The following is a 9,587-nucleotide window of genomic DNA, read 5'->3' on the forward strand; positions in this document are numbered from 1 at the left end:
CAACAGTATTCTCAGCCTGGCGGCAGATCTGGACCTTGTGAATTCTCTGTTGTTTACATCCTGCACTTTGCATGAGTTGTTTTGTTTTGCCTCCCGGCATGGAGCTCACCAGTAAACACTCCCGTCTGCTGCCGGCTCGGTCCCTAACTTGCGTCTGCTCTTTCGGGACCAACATGAAAGTGATGCAGCAAAATAACCCAGAAAACAAGCCTCATTCAAGATTCAAGAGTCAATTCAAGTGTTTATTATCATATACACAGTAAAGAAACGAGTTTCCCTGCACTATGAAATTGGTACTTTGCTGCCCACACTGAATGCCACAAAATGTAAAACTATAAGACCATAGCAAACTTCAGCAATAGAAATACAAACCTATACATTAAACTGTGCAAAATACAGTTGATATATACAAGTGAATATACATTCTAACATTTAAGGAGGAAGTTCAAAAGAAATGCGGTCTTTGTCTTCACCACTCTGTGCAGAGAGGACAGTGGAGTCCTGCTGGTCTCTGCAGAGAGGACAGTGAAGTCCTGCTGGTCTTTGTCTTCACCACTCTCTGCAGTCTTTGGTCCATGACAGCGGTGCTGCTGTAGCACACGGTGGTCAGGAAGGGATCAACAATGCAGCTGTAGACGTTGCTGAGGGTCTTTGGGGACATGCCAAATGTCCTCAGCCTCCTAAGGAAGGACAGCTGCTGTTGAGCTTTCTTCACCAGCTGTGAGGTGTTGAGGGTCCAGGTGAGGTCCTCACTGATGTGGACCCCAATAATCTGAGCATTTGAAGCTGCTCACCCTTTCCTTTTTTTTCCCACTTCCAGCCATTCCATCACAGCCACACGATTACGACAATCAGCCATGGCAGCACCTGCTGGAAACAGGAAGTGGGGTGTACGTGCTCAAAATGGGCTTTAACTTCACACTTGACTTGAGAGTCTGTGTCTGATCACAGTCAAAAGACAGTCACAACCATCAGGCATAACGCACTTCCACTAGCACGCATGCTTATTAGCATGTGAGTTAGCGCTTGCATATGGGCCATCATATGAGCTGACATTAGCATATGATACTCAGGAGGTGGGGTTTAAGGCTCAGATTATTATGTCCAGGCAGTTATCTGAACAGTGTAAAAAAAACAAAAAAAAAACAAACTGTTACGGCTGAGAGCCGGTGGAGTCCTGAAACCCTGAAGCAGAGCAGGAGGCAGAGCAGGAGGCAGAGCAGGAGGCAGAGCAGGTGCAATTAGCAGTGATTTTATTGCGAACCAGGACCTGGGAGACGAGGGAACGGAGACTCCGGGAAGCAGAGCGTGCAGGCGGAAGGACGGCAGCAGGGAGGTGCTGCACCAGGAGGAGGTGAGGAGGCACGAGGAGCACAGCAGGGAGGTGCTGCACCAGGAGAAGGTGAGGAGGCACGAGGAGCGCAGCAGGGAGAGCTGCACCAGGAGGAGGTGAGGAGGCACGAGGAGCGCAGCAGGGAGAGCTGCACCAGGAGGAGGTGAGGAGGCACGAGGAGCGCAGCAGGGAGGTGCTGCACCAGGAGGAGGTGAGGAGGCACGAGGAGCACAGCAGGGAGAGCTGCACCAGGAGGAGGTGAGGAGGCACGAGGAGCGCAGCAGGGAGAGCTGCACCAGGAGGAGGTGAGGAGGCACGAGGAGCGCAGCAGGGAGAGCTGCACCAGGAGGAGGTGAGGAGGCTGGAAGCCGTGGAGGGCATTCACAGAGGTTACTCGTACAAGAGACACAGTCTTCTGGCACCTCCTCACTGCAGGGCTGAAGAGGAGGAGCAATCAATAAGTTGATTACCTGCAGGAGTGTCAGTGAGGAGGATCCGGTGCTGGAGGAGGTGTGAATCCTCACAGTACCCCCCCTCAATGGTCGCCACCTGGCGGCCCAGCCAGCTTGTCCGGGTGCTCGGTTTAGAAGTCGGAGATGAGCGTCTTGTCCAGGATGAACCGACGGGGAAGCCAGGACCGCTCCTCTGGACCGTACCCCTCCCAGTCCACCAGATATTGAAAACCCCTACCCCGGGTCTGCACATCCAGGATCTTGGACACGGTGAAGGCAGGGTGGTCATTGATGATCCTCGGGGGTGGTGGGGGGGTCAGCAGGAGGACAAAGGGGACTAGAGGAGAGAGACATGAAATGTAGAGTGCAACTTGAGGGAGTCTGGGAGCTGGCGGCGGACCGCGTGGGGTTGATCATCTTAGAGACCGGGAATTGGCCGATGTAGCGAGGAGATAGCTTCATCGACTCGACCTGGAGGGGAAGGTCTCGGCAGGACAACCATACCATCTGCCCGGGTCTGTAGTCTGGAGCAGGAGGGCAGTGATGGTCCGTGAGTCGTCTGTTGGTCTCCGCGGATCTGGAGAGCACTGCCCTGGCTGATCTCCATAAACCCCCGGACCCGGCGTAAGGGATCCTTGACCGCGGGGACAGCCACGTTGAGCTCCTGATCTGGGAACAGGGGAGGTTGACAACTGTGACAAACCTTGAACGTCGACATTCCAGTGGCTGAGCAGGTGAGGGAGTTGTGGGCGTATTCGATCCATGGAAGGTGGGAGCTCCAGGATGAAGGGAACTGCGCAGCCATGCACCGGAGAGCCGCCTTGAGGTTCTGGTTCACCCGCTCCATCTGGCCATTGGTCTGGGGATGATAACCAGAGGAGAGACTGGCCGTTACCCCCAGGGCTGAGCAGAACGCCTGCCACACCCGGGAGGCGAATTGAGGTCCCCGATCGGACATAACATCCATAGGGATTCCATGGATCCTGAACACATGGAGAACCAAGAGGTCAGCCATCTCCTGGGCCGTCGGCAACTTCCGGAGATGGACGTAGTGGACAGACTTTGAAAAACGGTCCACTATGGTCAGGATACAGGTGTTCCCGTCAGAAGGGGGGGAGACCGGTGACGAAGTCCACGGCGATGTGGGACCAGGGCCGGCTGGGAATTGGCAGCGGACGTAGGAGACCTGACGGAGGTTGATGGGAGGACTTACTGCGGGCACAGGTGGAACACGCTGCAACGAACTCCCGGACCTCCCGGGCCATGCCAGGCCATGCCAGGCCACCATAAACATCGCTGCAGGAAGGAGAGGGTGCGGCCGGCTCCAGGGTGGCAGGGGAGTTTGGAGTTGTGACCCCACTGAAGAACCTGGGAGCGCACGGAATCCGGAACGTAGATGCGGTCCGGCGGACCGGTGCCAGGATCCGGGTCTGCCCCCTGAGCCTCCCGTACAGTTGCCTCGATGTCCCAGGCAGCGGTACCCAGGATGTAGGACAACGGGATGATGAGGTCTGGTGACTCAGAGGAGGAAGGGGAGGAGTGGAGCCGAGACAGGGCGTCAGGTTTGATGTTCCAGGATCCAGGTCGGAAGGACAGAGTGTAATTGAACCTCCTGAGGAAGAGGGACCAGCGCGCCTGACGGGAGTTGAACCTGCGGGCCGAGCGAAGGTACTCCAGGTTTTTATGGTCCGTCCAGATGATGAAGGGGACTGTAGCGCCCTCCAACCAGTGTCTCCACTCTTGCAGAGCCCACACCGCCGCCAGCAGCTCCCGGTTCCCCACGTCGTAGTTCCTCTCTGCCTGAGAGAGCCTGCGGGAGAAGTAAGCACAGGGGTGGAGCTTGTGGGAAACAGAATGCTGTTGGGAGAGCACCGCTCCAACCCCGGTGTCGGAGGCATCTACTTCCACCACGAACTGCCGAGAGGGGTCAGGATGGAGTAGAACCGGGCCGCTGGTGAAGAGGGTCTTCAGCCGGGTGAACGCTGCAGCGGCTTCCTCGGACCACCGGAACGGAACCTTGGTGGATGTCAGTTGAGTTAGGGGAAGGGCCACCCTACTGTAGTTCCTGATAAACCTGCGCTAGAAGTTAGCGAACCCCAGGAATCTCAACAGCTGCTTCCGGGTGGTGGGGACGGGCCATTCCACGATGGCTTGAACCTTGGCCGGGTCCGGTTGGAGTTGCCCCTGGGCAATAATGAAGCCCAGGTACTACATGGAGGTGGTGTGGAACTTGCATTTCTCTGGTTTTACATATAGCCGGTTTTCCAGGAGGCGTTGGAGGACCATGCGGAAGGACGGCAGTAGGGAGGTGCTGCACCACGAGGAGGAGTTCTGAGGGCGCACAAGGAGCGCAGCAGGGAGAGCTGCACCAGGAGGAGGAATTCTGAGGGCGCACAAGGAGCGCAGCAGGGAGAGCTGCACCAGGAGGAGGAATTCTGAGGGCGCACAAGGAGCGCAGCAGGGAGAGCTGCACCACGGGGAGGCTGGCTGAGGACGCTGGTAGAGGGAAGCCGTGGAGGGCATTCACAGAGGTTACTCGTACAAGAGACACAGTCTTCTGGTACCTCCTCACTGCAGGGCTTAAGAGGAGGAGCAAGGAGGAGGTGTGGATCCTCACAAAAACACCTTCACTTCTTTAAGTATAAGTTTTATTAAGTGTTCTTGAAGTTTCAGAGGCAGAAGTCCAAATAGAACTTATACGCATAATTCATCAATCATCATCAGTTCATCTATCCTCTTCAATAAAAAGTCAGAATTGGGCGACATTTGGAATATTTGTTGGGTTTCAGCATAAAGCCAGTCCTCTGAATAGTCCCACTGCTTGATAATCTCTCAAATGTAAGTTCTGATTACTACTCTTACTCCAGTACTGAGGCAATAGGCCCAATGTTGATGTGCAACTCCCCCCCCCCCCCCCCCCCCCCCCCCCAAAAAAAAAACAAAGAAACAAGAATTGTGAATGAAGTGCAGACATTTAGAGCTTTTCCACCAGAAAGAACTAGGATTTATTTCAGGGCCAGTTCTTAAATGAGAAGCTTGAAAGAACCAGTTCTTTTTCCACTGCTAACAGAGCCAAGTGAGAGCCACATTATTATGTCACTCCAAAACGTGGTACGTCCCTGATTTCACCAATTTTGCGCTGACCTTGTCTGTCCTGAAGTTCGGATATAGTCAAAGAACTAGAAAACATTGAGTCACCTCGTCCTCTATTGGAGTTTATTCACATCTGTCTTGTTTCAGTCTGGAGCCCCTAGTGGCCAGAGAGAGAATTGTTTCAGTCTGGAGCCCCTAGTGGCCAGAGAGAGAATTGTTTCAGTCTGGAGCCCCTAGTGGCCAGAGAGAGAATTGTTTCAGTCTGGAGCCCCTAGTGGCCAGAGAGAGAATTGTTTCAGCCCGGAGCCCCTAGTGGCCAGAGAGGAAACAAAACACATGAATGAGCTTGGGGCTTGTTTTTTTCCCATGTGGACATTACATCGTCAATTTCTGCTCCTTTCACTTTATTTCTGGACGTGTCTGAATCAAAAGCTTCAGCATGAGGAGGAATGGAGGTGTAGAATGATAGAAGGAGGAATGGAGGTGTAGAATGATAGAAGGAGGAATGGAGGTGTAGAATGATAGAACGAGGAATGGAGGTGTAGAATGATAGAAGGAGGAATGGAGGTGTAGAATGATAGGAGGAATGGAGGTGTAGAATGATAGAATGAGGAATGGAGGTGTAGAATGATAGAAGGAGGAATGGAGCTGTAGAATGATAGAAGGAGGAATGGAGGTGTAGAATGATAGAAGGAGGAATGGAGATGTAGAATGATAGAAGGAGGAATGGAGCTGTAGAATGATAGAAGGAGGAATGGAGGTGTAGAATGATAGAAGGAGGAATGGAGATGTAGAATGATAGAAGGAGGAATGGAGGTGTAGAATGATAGAATGAGGAATGGAGGTGTAGAATGATAGAAGGAGGAATGGAGGTGTAGAATGATAGAAGGAGGAATGGGGGTGTAGAATGATAGAACGAGGAATGGAGGTGTAGAATGATAGAAGGAGGAATGGAGGTGTAGAATGATAGGAGGAATGGAGGTGTAGAATGATAGAATGAGGAATGGAGGTGTAGAATGATAGAAGGAGGAATGGAGGTGTAGAATGATAGAAGGAGGAATGGAGCTGTAGAATGATAGAAGGAGGAATGGAGGTGTAGAATGATAGAATGAGGAATGGAGGTGTAGAATGACAGAAGGAGGAATGGAGGTGTAGAATGATAGAAGGAGGAATGGAGGTGTAGAATGATAGAAGGAGGAATGGAGGTGTAGAATGATAGAAGGAGGAATGGAGGTGTAGAATGATAGAAGGAGGAATGGAGGTGTAGAATGATAGAAGGAGGAATGGAGGTGTAGAATGATAGAACGAGGAATGGAGGTGTAGAATGATAGAAGGAGGAATGGAGGTGTAGAATGATAGGAGGAATGGAGATGTAGAATGATAGAAGGAGGAATGGAGGTGTAGAATGATAGAAGGAGGAATGGAGATGTAGAATGATAGAAGGAGGAATGGAGGTGTAGAATGATAGAAGGAGGAATGGAGGTGTAGAATGATAGGAGGAATGGAGATGTAGAATGATAGAAGGAGGAATGGAGGTGTAGAATGATAGAAGGAGGAATGGAGATGTAGAATGATAGAAGGAGGAATGGAGGTGTAGAATGATAGAAGGAGGAATGGAGGTGTAGAATGATAGAACGAGGAATGGAGGTGTAGAATGATAGAAGGAGGAATGGAGGTGTAGAATGATAGGAGGAATGGAGGTGTAGAATGATAGAATGAGGAATGGAGGTGTAGAATGATAGAAGGAGGAATGGAGCTGTAGAATGATAGAAGGAGGAATGGAGGTGTAGAATGATAGAAGGAGGAATGGAGCTGTAGAATGATAGAAGGAGGAATGGAGGTGTAGAATGATAGAAGGAGGAATGGAGGTGTAGAATGATAGAATGAGGAATGGAGGTGTAGAATGATAGAATGAGGAATGGAGGTGTAGAATGATAGAAGGAGGAATGGAGGTGTAGAATGATAGAAGGAGGAATGGGGGTGTAGAATGATAGAACGAGGAATGGAGGTGTAGAATGATAGAAGGAGGAATGGAGGTGTAGAATGATAGGAGGAATGGAGGTGTAGAATGATAGAATGAGGAATGGAGGTGTAGAATGATAGAAGGAGGAATGGAGGTGTAGAATGATAGAAGGAGGAATGGAGGTGTAGAATGATAGAAGGAGGAATGGAGCTGTAGAATGATAGAAGGAGGAATGGAGGTGTAGAATGATAGAATGAGGAATGGAGGTGTAGAATGACAGAAGGAGGAATGGAGGTGTAGAATGATAGAAGGAGGAATGGAGGTGTAGAATGATAGAAGGAGGAATGGAGGTGTAGAATGATAGAAGGAGGAATGGAGGTGTAGAATGATAGAAGGAGGAATGGAGGTGTAGAATGATAGAAGGAGGAATGGAGGTGTAGAATGATAGAACGAGGAATGGAGGTGTAGAATGATAGAAGGAGGAATGGAGGTGTAGAATGATAGGAGGAATGGAGATGTAGAATGATAGAAGGAGGAATGGAGGTGTAGAATGATAGAAGGAGGAATGGAGATGTAGAATGATAGAAGGAGGAATGGAGGTGTAGAATGATAGAAGGAGGAATGGAGGTGTAGAATGATAGAAGGAGGAATGGAGGTGTAGAATGATAGAACGAGGAATGGAGGTGTAGAATGATAGAAGGAGGAATGGAGATGTAGAATGATAGAAGGAGGAATGGAGGTGTAGAATGATAGAAGGAGGAATGGAGGTGTAGAATGATAGAAGGAGGAATGGAGGTGTAGAATGATAGAAGGAGGAATGGAGGTGTAGAATGATAGGAGGAATGGAGGTGTAGAATGATAGAATGAGGAATGGAGGTGTAGAATGATAGAAGGAGGAATGGAGGTGTAGAATGATAGAAGGAGGAATGGAGGTGTAGAATGATAGAAGGAGGAATGGAGCTGTAGAATGATAGAAGGAGGAATGGAGGTGTAGAATGATAGAATGAGGAATGGAGGTGTAGAATGACAGAAGGAGGAATGGAGGTGTAGAATGATAGAAGGAGGAATGGAGGTGTAGAATGATAGAAGGAGGAATGGAGCTGTAGAATGATAGAAGGAGGAATGGAGGTGTAGAATGATAGAAGGAGAAATGGAGGTGTAGAATGATAGAAGGAGGAATGGAGATGTAGAATGATAGAAGGAGGAATGGAGGTGTAGAATGATAGAATGAGGAATGGAGGTGTAGAATGATAGAATGAGGCATGGAGGTGTAGAATGATAGAATGGAGGTGTAGAATGATAGAATGAGGAATGGAGGTGTAGAATGATAGAACAAGGAATGGAGGTGTAGAATGATAGAATGGAGGTGTAGAATGATAGAAGAGAGGTGTAGAATGATAGAATGGAGGTGTAGAATGATAGAAGAGAGGTGTAGAATGATAGAATGGAGGTGTAGAATGATAGAATGGAGGTGTAGAATGATAGAATGGAGGTGTAGAATGACAGAACGCAGCTCTACAGCGTTTATAATGGAAACCTACGTAGACACACTGATTAAAGTTCTCTTTCACATGAAACCATGAAGGCCACATTCACTCCAGGAAAAACCATCTTTTTTCTCCCCTGGGTTCTAAAACAAATTCTGTCCACATGTCAGTATGAACACGGCCAGAGACGAGGCTGGTGGTGGTGGTGGTGGGGGGAGGGGGGAGATTACGTCATCTGTTTTCCACAGATGACTGTCTTTGCCGTCCACACCCTGGGGGGGTTGGATGGCATGAGCCGGGGTTTTAGAATGTCCCCACTCTGGGACCCGTGTTCAAAGAAAAACTTTTCACACTTCTTTGACCGCCTCATGTGGCTGATAGGCCAGAAACAGCTTGTTTAGGTCAACGAGCATGCTGGTGTGGACGAACCCCTAAATAGCTCACTTTATGGTTGAAAAATCCAGCTTTCATTTACAGTCGTATGTAGTTTTTTAGTTGCTGATGAACCAAAAGTATCACTTCATCATACAGTTCTGTGGGTTAGAAAATATGAATGGAGCGTCTCGTAGCGGAGCAACGCAGCTGTAGACCTCAGCCTGAGGTCATGACGCCATACTAGACCTGAAAGTGAAGTGAATTACAATGTGTTACCGTGACAAGCCTGAAAAAAACTGCTTCGAAATGAGATCTCTCACACAGCTGACAGCATAGCGCCCCAGCTCTGCAGCTCTGCTGCATCTCCACGATGGCTGATTAAATAATCTTGTTCCCTCCTATTATTAACTTGAGGGAACGACTTATTATATCATTCCCATGCATTATTTGTATTTTTTTCTCTATAACCACTCCGGGGCTTTGTGTTGGCTGTAGATTTCAGAAAGCCAGTTCAGCACCTCTTCTGTCTTGTAAGTAGCGACAACTCCAACTCCTGGTGCTAACTCTGGCCCTGGACCAGAACTAGAACCTGGTTCCTTCTGGTGGAAAAGCCCCGATTGATAGCCTCTGCTGGGGACAGAGCAGCTTAACAGCCCTTAAACTCATTACATTCTGAAACTTACTTGCACATGAGTTTCCCTTTTTGCCAAACTATAATTTCTTTCCCCTGAATAATAAATAATCACTACTAACACAAATAATAAGGGAACTATTGTAACAGCACAAACTATTTACAGAGAAAACCCATCAACTGAAGGTCAGATTGACATATTTTGTGAGTTTCCCAAAAGAAAATGCAGCTGATTTACAATGATGAGAAATGG

The 9,587-nt window shown here is 49.1% G+C and overlaps 1 protein-coding gene across 5 annotated transcripts in view; it reads right to left on the reverse strand.

Moving 5' to 3' along the window:
- Positions 1–402: 402 nt before the first annotated feature.
- LOC308130264 (phospholipase A and acyltransferase 2-like) overlaps positions 403–9,587 on the reverse strand; it is a 13,438-nt gene continuing 4,253 nt past the window's right edge. Inside the window, exons 4-7 of one of the 5 annotated variants that reach the window (XR_013936623.1) lie at positions 9,573–9,587; positions 2,290–2,644; positions 1,804–2,122; positions 403–870 (exon numbers count right to left, since the gene is read on the reverse strand). The exon at positions 9,573–9,587 is cut by the window's right edge and continues 142 nt beyond it. The gene's annotated coding sequence lies outside the window, so the exon portion shown is untranslated. Of the gene's footprint in view, positions 871–1,803; positions 2,645–7,687 lie in introns of those variants that run through there. The other 4 variants (XR_013936624.1, XR_013936625.1, XM_080496511.1 and 1 more) reach the window with 4 other exon arrangements.

Source organism: Blennius ocellaris, assembly GCF_963422515.1.
Source record: "Blennius ocellaris genome assembly, chromosome: 5".
NCBI classification, from domain to species: Eukaryota; Metazoa; Chordata; class Actinopteri; order Blenniiformes; family Blenniidae; genus Blennius; species Blennius ocellaris.